Genomic DNA, 13468 nt, shown 5'->3' on the forward strand with positions numbered 1-13468 from the left:
CCTACCCCTCCCCCACCCACAGCACCTCTGCACCCTTTCCGCCATCGGTGCCACTGCACCCACCTCTCCACCACCCGCAACACCTCTGGACCCCCTCCCGCACCCACCCCACCACCACACGTAGCACCTCGGACACCATCCGCAGCCGCTACAAGTGATTCCCTGAATCGCGGTGATCAGCGGCATGGATACGCACCTCCACCTCACTGCACCCACCCCCTTTCCAAACCCCCCACACACACTGAACTTCTGTGAGTATAGTTGCTACCAATGGACATTGGATTAATAAGAAACACTAATGCTGTGGCCATTATGTGTCTAAGCGACACTGTTACCTGTGGCCATTGTGTATAAGTGGCGCTGCTACCTGTGGCCACTGTGTGTATAAACGCCACTGCTACCTGTGGCCATTGTGTGTATAAGTGACACTGCTACCAGTGGCCATTGTGTGTATTAGCGGCTCTGTTACCTATGGGAATTGTGTGTAGAAGTGACGCTGCTACCGGGGGTCATTGTGTGTATAAGCACCACTGCTACCTGTGGGCACTGTGTGTATAAGCGGCTCTGTTACCTATGGCCACTGTGTGTGTATAAGCGGCTCTGCTACCTGTGGTCACTGTGTGTATAAGCGGCTCTGCTACCTGTGGGCACTGTGTGTATAAGCGGCTCTGCTACCTGTGGCCACTGTGTGTGTATAAGTGGCTCTGCTACCTGTGGTCACTGTGTGTATAAGCGGCTCTGCTGCCTATGGCCACTGTGTGTGTATAAGCGGCTCTGCTACCTGTGATCACTGTGTGTATAAGCGGCTCTGCTACCTGTGGGCACTGTGTGTATAAGCGGCCCTGCTACCTGTGGCCACTGTGTGCGTATAAGCGGCTCTGCTACCTGTGGTCACTGTGTGTATAAGCGGCTCTGCTACATGTGGGCACTGTGTGTATAAGCGGCTCTGCTACCTGTGGCCACTGTGTGTGTATAAGCGGCTCTGCTACCTGTGGTCACTGTGTGTATAAGCGGCTCTGCTACCTGTGGTCCCTGTGTGTATAAGCAGCTCTGCTACCTGTGGCCACTGTGTGTGTATAAGCGGCTCTGCTACCTGTGGTCACTGTGTGTATAAGCGGCTCTGCTACCTGTGGGCACTGTGTGTATAAGCGGCTCTGCTACCTGTGGTCACTGTGTGCATAAGCGCCTCTGCTACCTGTGGGCACTGTGTGTGTATAAGCGGCTCTGCTACCTGTGGTCACTGTGTGCATAAGCGCCTCTGCTACATGTGGGCACTGTGTGTGTATAAGCGGCTCTGCTACCTGTGGTCACTGTGTGTATAAGCGCCTCTGCTACCTGTGGCCACTGTGTGTATAAGCGCCTCTGCTACCTGTGGCCACTGTGTGTGTATAAGCGGCTCTGCTACCTGTGGTCACTGTGTGTATAAGCGGCTCTGCTACCTGTGGTCACTGTGTGTATAAGCGGCTCTGCTACCTGTGGCCACTGTGTGTGTATAAGCGGCTCTGCTACCTGTGGTCACTGTGTGTATAAGCGGCTCTGCTACCTGTGGGCACTGTGTGTATAAGCGGCTCTGCTACCTGTGGTCACTGTGTGCATAAGCGCCTCTGCTACCTGTGGGCACTGTGTGTGTATAAGCGGCTCTGCTACCTGTGGTCACTGTGTGTGTATAAGCGCCTCTGCTACCTGTGGGCACTGTGTGTGTATAAGCGGCTCTGCTACCTGTGGTCACTGTGTGTGTATAAGCGCCTCTGCTACCTGTGGGCACTGTGTGTATAAGCGGCTCTGCTACCTGTGGCCACTGTGTGTGTATAAGCGGCTCTGCTACCTGTGGTCACTGTGTGTATAAGCGGCTCTGCTACCTGTGGGCACTGTGTGTATAAGCGGCTCTGCTACCTGTGGTCACTGTGTGCATAAGCGCCTCTGCTACCTGTGGGCACTGTGTGTGTATAAGCGCCTCTGCTACCTGTGGGCACTGTGTGTGTATAAGCGCCTCTGCTACCTGTGGTCACTGTGTGTATAAGCGCCTTTGCTACCTGTGGGCACTGTGTGTATAAGCGGCTCTGCTACCTGTGGCCACTGTGTGTGTATAAGCGCCTCTGCTACCTGTGGGCACTGTGTGTGTATAAGCGGCTCTGCTACATGTGGGCACTGTGTGTATAAGCGCCTCTGCTACCTGTGGGCACTGTGTGTGTATAAGCGGCTCTGCTACATGTGGGCACTGTGTGTATAAGCGACTCTGCTACCTGTGGGCACTGTGTGTGTATAAGCGGCTCTGCTACCTGTGGGCACTGTGTGTATAAGCGCCTCTGCTACCTGTGGGCACTGTGTGTGTATAAGCGCCTCTGCTACCTGTGGGCACTGTGTGTGTATAAGCGGCTCTGCTACATGTGGGCACTGTGTGTATAAGCGCCTCTGCTACCTGTGGGCACTGTGTGTGTATAAGCGGCTCTGCTACATGTGGGCACTGTGTGTATAAGCGACTCTGCTACTTGTGGGCACTGTGTGTGTATAAGCGGCTCTGCTACCTGTGGGCACTGTGTGTATAAGCGCCTCTGCTACCTGTGGGCACTGTGTGTGTATAAGCGGCTCTGCTACCTGTGGGCACTGTGTGTGTATAAGCGGCTATGCTATCTGTGGGTATTGTGTGTATAAGCGCCTCTGCTACCTGTGGGTATTGTGTGTATAAGCTGGGCTGCTACCTCTGCCCACTGTGTGGATACGCGGCTCCATTACCTGTGGCCACTGTGTGCATAAGCGGCTCTGCTACCTGTGGGTATTGTGTGTATAAGCTGGGCTGCTACATCTGCCCACTGTGTGGATACGCGGATCCATTACCTGTGGCCACTGTGTGTATAAGCTGCGCTGCTACCTGTGGGCACTGTGTGGATACGCGGCTCCATTACCTGTGGCCACTGTGTGTATAAGCGGCTCTGCTACCTGTGGGTATTGTGTGTATAAGCTGCGCTGCTACCTCTGCCCACTGTGTGGATACGCGGATCCATTACCTGTGGCCACTGTGTGTATAAGCGGCTCTGCTACCTGTGGGTATTGTGTGTATAAACTGGGCTGCTACCTCTGCCCACTGTGTGGATACGTGGATCCATTACCTGTGGCCACTGTGTGTATAAGCTGCGCTGCTACCTGTGCCCATTGTGTGTATACGCGGCTCCATTACCTGTGGCCACTGTGTGTATAAGCTGCGCTGCATACACTAGCAGTATATACTACACTATGTTATTCATTGTGCCCTGCGGCCACTCTTCACGCCCTCACAAAGGCCTACGCCCCCTTGACAATCGCACGCCCTTCCCCCTTGCAATATTTACCCACTAGCTGAAGCCCGTGCAGGGGTTAACGGGTCGTAGCCTTTTGCAACGGTATTTTGTAACACCTTGCCTCTCTTTATATCCTCTCCCTACCACCCTGCCTCTCCCTATCCTTTACCCATCGCACAGCGTTTCTGTACATTCCCTCCCCCCTACTCCTCTCTATCTTTTCTCAACTGGACCCCATTTCTGTATGCCCTCTATACTGCCCTGCATTTCTGCATCTGTTCTCTACCGGCCTGCGTATGTTCAAAGGCGTGCAGGGGTTAACGGGGCGTAGCCACAAACGACGGTGTGAAGAGCGCCCGTAGGGCGCGATGAATCGCCTAGTTAAATATAAAAAAAGAAGCCTGCACGGGCAGAGACCACCTTGTCAAGTATTGGCCAGACCCTGGAGAGCTAGCCTGTGGCACTGGGAGTTGTATCACAGCAAAATACATCTTACACCACACCCCGTAATGAAGAAAGCGGGGGTTACATGTAAACTTTGAAGATTTGCATGTAAATAGTACATTATAGATGTATCATTTTTGATTAAAAAACAAAGTAAGAAGTAACCACCCCAGATGGGACTTGAACCCACAATCCCTGGCTTAGGAGGCCAGTGCCTTATCCATTAGGCCACTGGGGCTGCATACTGTAAACTTGTCAAAAGTACCACTTTTATCAAATTTCTTCAGCCGTGTATCAAATCAAGTAGTTATTATTATTATTATTATTATAATCCTTTATTTATATGGCTCCACAAGGGTTCCGCAGCGCCCAATTACAGAGTACATATGCACATAATCAAAACAGGAAAATAGTAATTTACAGTTGAAGACAATATTGGACAAGTACAGGGTAACTAAACATAGCTACATCAGCAGATGACACTGAGATAAGTATCAAGGTGGCTGAAAACTGCAGGATTTGGGGCAGTTGAGGATTATTAAAGTAAGAGAAGGATAAGCACATGAGATAAGAGGGCCCTGCTCGTGAGAGCTTACATTCTAAGGGGAAGGGCAGGCAGTCAGGGATGACACAGATAGTTGGTGACAGAGAGGCTGAGAATTGTGGTAATCATAGTCTGCCTACAGAATTAATGGATGTCAGTAACAGAACACCCAATTGAGGAATGAGAGCAGGTAAGTCTTGAATATTGGACATCACAAGTGGGTATTTTCTTTACAGAAATGGACATTGCAGCGCAGTGCAGGACAGAGCACATCTGAGTGTCACTGTCACATTGTTTCTGAATAACAAGATCACAGATTAAAACTATTGCTGATTCCTTTTCCCAATCGGTCATGCAGTAGCTCCTGTCCTATCACATCCAGTCCAAGTGATGCAGAGAAGTGAGATGACATGGGGGGAAATTCAGACCTGATCGCTCGCTAGTGGTTTTTGCAGTGCTGCAATCAGGTCAGAATTGCGCATACGTATGCAATGCGCAGGCGCGTCGCACAGGTACATAGCAGATCGTTGCTGTGCGATGAATTTTCCGAAGAATCCATTCGCACAGCCGATCGCAAGGAGATTGACAGGAAAAAGGCGTTTGTGGGTGTCAACTGACCGTTTTCTGGGAGTGGTTGGAAAAACGCAGGCGTGTCCAAGCATTTGCAGGGAGGGTTCCTGATGTCAATTCTGGTCCTGGACAGGCTGAAGTGATCGCAGCAGCTGAGTAAGTCCTGGGCAACTCAGAAACTGCACAAAGTTTTTTTGTACCGCTCGGCTGCACATGCATTCGCACACTTGCAAAGCGAAAATACACTCTCCTATGGGCGGCAACTATCTGTTCGCAGCAGTGCAAAAAAACCCTATCGAGAGATCAGGTCTGAATTAGGCCCATAAAGCAGCTTCATTTAATATATATAAAATCTCCTAGAAAAAAACATAACCATCTTTTTATCTATAACACTGAAACATCTTCAATCTTTAATTTTTCATTAATTAACTTAAAAAAAAAAAAAAAAAAACATACATGTCAGAAGTGGGATTCGAACCCACGCCTCCAGAGGAGACTGCGACCTGAACGCAGCGCCTTAGACCGCTCGGCCATCCTGACAACATGAAAAAAAAGTGTAAAATGTAACCCCTTGAGAGCACTGAATGGAGCAGATGTACTACGCCAGGGGTAGCCAACCAGTCAGAGGCAAAGAGGCAGAAAAGATCCACAGTAAAGGTGAAGAGGAACTATCATGCGCTAGGTGCATGCGCAAAATGGGGGGGCGTGGCCTAGTTGTCGCAAAGCCACACACCATTTTTGTGCGCACACCTTTCGGTATCACATTTGTAGGAGTATAACCGTGTGTCATAATCCCGTTTTTAGTCATGTTGTACAGTGCCACATATATATAATGCCCCAGTACAGTGCCACATACATATAAAAATGCCAATGGGTGCCTCCACAGTGCCAGATACACATATGTCCCCACAGTGCAAGATAAATATATGCCCCCAGTGCCAGATACACATGTCCGCACAGTAGCAGATATACATGCTCCCACAGTGCCAGGTACATGCTCCACAGTGCCAAATACATATATGCCCTACAGTGCCAAATACATATATGCCCCACAGTGCCAGATACACATATGTCACCACAGTGCCAGATAAATATATGCCCCCAGTGCCAGATACACATGTCCCCACAGTAGCAGATATACATGCTCCCACAGTGCCAGGTACATGGCCCACAGTCCAAATACATATATGCCCTACAGTGCCAAATACATATATGCCCCACAGTGCCAGATACACATGTCCTTACAGTGCCAGATATGCCCCCAGTGCCAGATACACATGCCCCCACAGTGCCAGATACACATGTCCCCACAGTGCCAGACATGCCCCCAGTGCCAGATATGCCCCCAGTGCCAGATATGCCCCCAGTGCCAGATATGCCCCCAGTGCCAGACATGCCCCAGTGCCAGATATGCCCCCAGTGCCAGATATGCCCCCAGTGCCAGACATGCCCCAGTGCCAGATATGCCCCCAGTGTCAGATATGCCCAAGTGCCAGACATGCCCCAGTGCCAGACATGCCCCCAGTGCCAGACATGCCCCCAGTGCCAGACATGCCCCCAGTGCCAGATAAGCCCCCAGTGCCAGACATGCCCCCAGTGCCAGATATGCCCCCAGTGCCAGATATGCCCCCAGTGCCAGACATGCCCCAGTGCCAGATATTAGTGATGAGCGCCTGAAATTTTTCGGGTTTTGTGTTTTGGTTTTGGGTTCGGTTCCGCGGCCGTGTTTTGGGTTCGACCGCGTTTTGGCAAAACCTCACCGAATTTTTTTTGTCGGATTCGGGTGTTTTTTTCAAAAAACCCTAAAAAACAGCTTAAATCATAGAATTTGGGGGTCATTTTGATCCCATATTATTATTAACCTCAAAAACCATAATTTCCACTCATTTTCAGTCTATTCTGAATACCTCACACCTCACAATATTATTTTTAGTCCTAAGCGACCCTAGTGGCCGACACAAACACCTGGCCCATCTAGGAGTGGCACTGCAGTGTCACGCAGGATGTCCCTTCCAAAAAACCCTCCCCAAACAGCACATGACGCAAAGAAAAAAAGAGGCGCAATGAGGTAGCTGTGTGAGTAAGATTAGCGACCCTAGTGGCCGACACAAACACCGGGCCCATTTAGGAGTGGCACTGCAGTGTCACGCAGGATGTCCCTTCCAAAAAACCCTCCCCAAACAGCACATGACGCAAAGAAAAAAAGAGGCGCAATGAGGTAGCTGTGTGAGTAAGATTAGCGACCCTAGTGGCCGACACAAACACCGGGCCCATCTAGGAGTGGCACTGCAGTGTCACGCAGGATGTCCCTTCCAAAAAACCCTCCCCAAACAGCACATGACGCAAAGAAAAAAAGAGGCGCAATGAGGTAGCTGTGTGAGTAAGATTAGCGACCGTAGTGGCCGACACAAACACCGGGCCCATTTAGGAGTGGCACTGCAGTGTCACGCAGGATGTCCCTTCCAAAAAACCCTCCCCAAACAGCACATGACGCAAAGAAAAAAAGAGGCGCAATGAGGTAGCTGTGTGAGTAAGATTAGCGACCGTAGTGGCCGACACAAACACCGGGCCCATTTAGGAGTGGCACTGCAGTGTCACGCAGGATGTCCCTTCCAAAAAACCCTCCCCAAACAGCACATGACGCAAAGAAAAAAAGAGGCGCAATGAGGTAGCTGTGTGAGTAAGATTAGCTACCCTAGTGGCCGACACAAACACCGGGCCCATCTAGGAGTGGCACTGCAGTGTCACGTAGGATGTCCCTTCCAAAAAACCCTCCCCAAACAGCACATGACGCAAAGAAAAAAAGAGGCGCAATGAGGTAGCTGTGTGAGTAAGATTAGCGACCGTAGTGGCCGACACAAACACCGGGCCCATTTAGGAGTGGCACTGCAGTGTCACGCAGGATGTCCCTTCCAAAAAACCCTCCCCAAACAGCACATGACGCAAAGAAAAAAAGAGGCGCAATGAGGTAGCTGTGTGAGTAAGATTAGCGACCCTAGTGGCCGACACAAACACCGGGCCCATCTAGGAGTGGCACTGCAGTGTCACGCAGGATGTCCCTTCCAAAAAACCCTCCCCAAACAGCACATGACGCAAAGAAAAAAAGAGGCGCAATGAGGTAGCTGTGTGAGTAAGATTAGCGACCGTAGTGGCCGACACAAACACCGGGCCCATTTAGGAGTGGCACTGCAGTGTCACGCAGGATGTCCCTTCCAAAAAACCCTCCCCAAACAGCACATGACGCAAAGAAAAAAAGAGGCGCAATGAGGTAGCTGTGTGAGTAAGATTAGCGACCCTAGTGGCCGACACAAACACCGGGCCCATTTAGGAGTGGCACTGCAGTGTCACGCAGGATGTCCCTTCCAAAAAACCCTCCCCAAACAGCACATGACGCAAAGAAAAAAAGAGGCGCAATGAGGTAGCTGTGTGAGTAAGATTAGCGACCCTAGTGGCCGACACAAACACCGGGCCCATCTAGGAGTGGCACTGCAGTGTCACGCAGGATGTCCCTTCCAAAAAACCCTCCCCAAACAGCACATGACGCAAAGAAAAAAAGAGGCGCAATGAGGTAGCTGTGTGAGTAAGATTAGCGACCGTAGTGGCCGACACAAACACCGGGCCCATTTAGGAGTGGCACTGCAGTGTCACGCAGGATGTCCCTTCCAAAAAACCCTCCCCAAACAGCACATGACGCAAAGAAAAAAAGAGGCGCAATGAGGTAGCTGTGTGAGTAAGATTAGCGACCGTAGTGGCCGACACAAACACCGGGCCCATTTAGGAGTGGCACTGCAGTGTCACGCAGGATGTCCCTTCCAAAAAACCCTCCCCAAACAGCACATGACGCAAAGAAAAAAAGAGGCGCAATGAGGTAGCTGTGTGAGTAAGATTAGCGACCCTAGTGGCCGACACAAACACCGGGCCCATCTAGGAGTGGCACTGCAGTGTCACGTAGGATGTCCCTTCCAAAAAACCCTCCCCAAACAGCACATGACGCAAAGAAAAAAAGAGGCGCAATGAGGTAGCTGTGTGAGTAAGATTAGCGACCGTAGTGGCCGACACAAACACCGGGCCCATTTAGGAGTGGCACTGCAGTGTCACGCAGGATGTCCCTTCCAAAAAACCCTCCCCAAACAGCACATGACGCAAAGAAAAAAAGAGGCGCAATGAGGTAGCTGTGTGAGTAAGATTAGCGACCCTAGTGGCCGACACAAACACCGGGCCCATCTAGGAGTGGCACTGCAGTGTCACGCAGGATGTCCCTTCCAAAAAACCCTCCCCAAACAGCACATGACGCAAAGAAAAAAAGAGGCGCAATGAGGTAGCTGTGTGAGTAAGATTAGCGACCGTAGTGGCCGACACAAACACCGGGCCCATTTAGGAGTGGCACTGCAGTGTCACGCAGGATGTCCCTTCCAAAAAACCCTCCCCAAACAGCACATGACGCAAAGAAAAAAAGAGGCGCAATGAGGTAGCTGTGTGAGTAAGATTAGCGACCCTAGTGGCCGACACAAACACCGGGCCCATCTAGGAGTGGCACTGCAGTGTCACGCAGGATGGCCCTTCCAAAAAACCCTCCCCAAACAGCACATGACGCAAAGAAAAAAAGAGGCGCAATGAGGTAGCTGACTGTGTGAGTAAGATAAGCGACCCTAGTGGCCGACACAAACACCGGGCCCATTTAGGAGTGGCACTGCAGTGTCACGCAGGATGTCCCTTCCAAAAAACCCTCCCCAAACAGCACATGACGCAAAGAAAAATAAAAGAAAAAAGAGGTGCAAGATGGAATTGTCCTTGGGCCCTCCCACCCACCCTTATGTTGTATAAACAAAACAGGACATGCACACTTTAACCAACCCATCATTTCAGTGACAGGGTCTGCCACACGACTGTGACTGATATGACGGGTTGGTTTGGACCCCCCCCAAAAAAGAAGCAATTAATCTCTCCTTGCACAAACTGGCTCTACAGAGGCAAGATGTCCACCTCATCATCATCCTCCGATATATCACCGTGTACATCCCCCTCCTCACAGATTATCAATTCGTCCCCACTGGAATCCACCATCTCAGCTCCCTGTGTACTTTGTGGAGGCAATTGCTGCTGGTCAATGTCTCCGCGGAGGAATTGATTATAATTCATTTTAATGAACATCATCTTCTCCACATTTTCTGGATGTAACCTCGTAAGCCGATTGCTGACAAGGTGAGCGGCGGCACTAAACACTCTTTCGGAGTACACACTTGTGGGAGGGCAACTTAGGTAGAATAAAGCCAGTTTGTGCAAGGGCCTCCAAATTGCCTCTTTTTCCTGCCAGTATAAGTATGGACTGTGTGACGTGCCTACTTGGATGCGGTCACTCATATAATCCTCCACCATTCTTTCAATGGTGAGAGAATCATATGCAGTGACAGTAGACGACATGTCCGTAATCGTTGTCAGGTCCTTCAGTCCGGACCAGATGTCAGCATCAGCAGTCGCTCCAGACTGCCCTGCATCACCGCCAGCGGGTGGGCTCGGAATTCTGAGCCTTTTCCTCGCACCCCCAGTTGCGGGAGAATGTGAAGGAGGAGATGTTGACAGGTCGCGTTCCGCTTGACTTGACAATTTTGTCACCAGCAGGTCTTTCAACCCCAGCAGACCTGTGTCTGCCGGAAAGAGAGATCCAAGGTAGGCTTTAAATCTAGGATCGAGCACGGTGGCCAAAATGTAGTGCTCTGATTTCAACAGATTGACCACCCGTGAATCCTTGTTAAGCGAATGAAGGGCTCCATCCACAAGTCCCACATGCCTAGCGGAATCGCTTCGTGTTAGCTCCTCCTTCAATGTCTCCAGCTTCTTCTGCAAAAGCCTGATGAGGGGAATGACCTGACTCAGGCTGGCAGTGTCTGAACTGACTTCACGTGTGGCAAGTTCAAAGGGCAGCAGAACCTTGCACAACGTTGAAATCATTCTCCACTGCGCTTGAGACAGGTGCATTCCACCTCCTATATCGTGCTCAATTGTATAGGCTTGAATGGCCTTTTGCTGCTCCTCCAACCTCTGAAGCATATAGAGGGTTGAATTCCACCCCGTTACCACTTCTTGCTTCAGATGATGGCAGGGCAGGTTCAGTAGTTTTTGGTGGTGCTCCAGTCTTCTGTACGTGGTGCCTGTACGCCGAAAGTGTCCCGCAATTCTTCTGGCCACCGACAGCATCTCTTGCACGCCCCTGTCGTTTTTTAAATAATTCTGCACCACCAAATTCAAGGTATGTGCAAAACATGGGACGTGCTGGAATTTGCCCATATTTAATGCACACACAATATTGCTGGCGTTGTCCGATGCCACAAATCCACAGGAGAGTCCAATTGGGGTAAGCCATTCCGCGATGATCTTCCTCAGTTGCCGTAAGAGGTTTTCAGCTGTGTGCGTATTCTGGAAAGCGGTGATACAAAGCGTAGCCTGCCTAGGAAAGAGTTGGCGTTTGCGAGATGCTGCTACTGGTGCCGCCGCTGCTGTTCTTGCGGCGGGAGTCCATACATCTACCCAGTGGGCTGTCACAGTCATATAGTCCTGACCCTGCCCTGCTCCACTTGTCCACATGTCCGTGGTTAAGTGGACATTGGGTACAGCTGCATTTTTTAGGACACTGGTGACTCTTTTTCTGAGGTCTGTGTACATTTTCGGTATCGCCTGCCTAGAGAAATGGAACCTAGATGGTATTTGGTACCGGGGACACAGTACCTCCAACAAGTCTCTAGTTGGCTCTGCAGTAATGATGGATACCGGAACCACGTTTCTCACCACCCAGGATGCCAAGGCCTCAGTTATCCGCTTTGCAGTAGGATGACTGCTGTGATATTTCATCTTCCTCGCAAAGGACTGTTGGACAGTCAATTGCTTGGTGGAAGTAGTAAAAGTGGTCTTACGACTTCCCCTCTGGGATGACCATCGACTCCCAGCAGCAACAACAGCAGCGCCAGCAGCAGTAGGCGTTACACGCAAGGATGCATCGGAGGAATCCCAGGCAGGAGAGGAATCATCAGAATTGCCAGTGACATGGCCTGCAGGACTATTGGCATTCCTGGGGAAGGAGGAAATTGACACTGAGGGAGTTGGTGGGGTGGTTTGCGTGAGCTTGGTTACAAGAGGAAGGGATTTACTGGTCAGTGGACTGCTTCCGCTGTCACCCAAAGTTTTTGAACTTGTCACTGACTTATTATGAATGCGCTGCAGGTGACGTATAAGGGAGGATGTTCCGAGGTGGTTAACGTCCTTACCCCTACTTATTACAGCTTGACAAAGGGAACACACGGCTTGACACCTGTTGTCCGCATTTCTGGTGAAATACCTCCACACCGAAGAGCTGATTTTTTTGGTATTTTCACCAGGCATGTCAACGGCCATATTCCTCCCACGGACAACAGGTGTCTCCCCGGGTGCCTGACTTAAACAAACCACCTCACCATCAGAATCCTCCTGGTCAATTTCCTCCCCAGCGCCAGCAACACCCATATCCTCCTCATCCTGGTGTACTTCAACACTGACATCTTCAACCTGACTATCTGGAACTGGACTGCGGGTGCTCCTTCCAGCACTTGCAGGGGGCGTGCAAATGGTGGAAGGCGCATGCTCTTCACGTCCAGTGTTGGGAAGGTCAGGCATCGCAACCGACACAATTGGACTCTCCTTGTGGATTTGGGATTTCGAAGAACGCACAGTTCTTTGCGGTGCTACTGCTTTTGCCAGCTTGAGTCTTTTCATTTTTCTAGCGAGAGGCTGAGTGCCTCCATCCTCATGTGAAGCTGAACCACTAGCCATGAACATAGGCCAGGGCCTCAGCCGTTCCTTGCCACTCCGTGTGGTAAATGGCATATTGGCAAGTTTACGCTTCTCCTCCGACAATTTTATTTTAGGTTTTGGAGTCCTTTTTTTACTGATATTTGGTGTTTTGGATTTGACATGCTCTGTACTATGACATTGGGCATCGGCCTTGGCAGACGACGTTGCTGGCATTTCATCGTCTCGGCCATGACTAGTGGCAGCAGCTTCAGCACGAGGTGGAAGTGGATCTTGATCTTTCCCTAATTTTGGAACCTCAACATTTTTGTTCTCCATATTTTAATAGGCACAACTAAAAGGCACCTCAGGTAAACAATGGAGATGGATGGATACTAGTATACAATTATGGACGGACTGCCGAGTGCCGACACAGAGGTAGCTACAGCCGTGGACTACCGTACTGTACTGTGTCTGCTGCTAATATAGACTGGTTGATAAAGAGATGTAGTAGTATGTATGTATAAAGAAGAAAGAAAAAAAAACCACGGGTAGGTGGTATACAATTATGGACGGACTGCCGAGTGCCGACACAGAGGTAGCTACAGCCGTGAACTACCGTACTGTACTGTGTCTGCTGCTAATATAGACTGGTTGATAAAGAGATGTAGTAGTATGTATGTATAAAGAAGAAAGAAAAAAAAACCTCGGGTAGGTGGTATACAATTATGGACGGACTGCCGAGTGCCGACACAGAGGTAGCTACAGCCGTGGACTACCGTACTGTACTGTGTCTGCTGCTAATATAGACTGGTTGATAAAGAGATGTAGTAGTATGTATGTATAAAGAAGAAAGAAAAAAAAACCTCGGGTAGGT

General features: G+C 50.3%; 2 non-coding genes across 2 annotated transcripts; both read right to left on the minus strand.

Moving 5' to 3' along the window:
* Nucleotides 1–3884: 3884 nt before the first annotated feature.
* Nucleotides 3885–3957, minus strand: TRNAR-CCU (transfer RNA arginine (anticodon CCU)). The gene has a single exon. It is a non-coding gene; the product is annotated as a tRNA-Arg (tRNA).
* A 1333-nt stretch (nt 3958–5290) lies between these two features.
* TRNAL-CAG (transfer RNA leucine (anticodon CAG)) lies at nt 5291–5373 on the minus strand. The gene has a single exon. It is a non-coding gene; the product is annotated as a tRNA-Leu (tRNA).
* Nucleotides 5374–13468: the final 8095 nt, after the last annotated feature.

The sequence above is a fragment of the Pseudophryne corroboree genome, chromosome 10 (genome assembly GCF_028390025.1).
Source record: "Pseudophryne corroboree isolate aPseCor3 chromosome 10, aPseCor3.hap2, whole genome shotgun sequence".
In the NCBI taxonomy this organism is placed as follows: Eukaryota; Metazoa; Chordata; class Amphibia; order Anura; family Myobatrachidae; genus Pseudophryne; species Pseudophryne corroboree.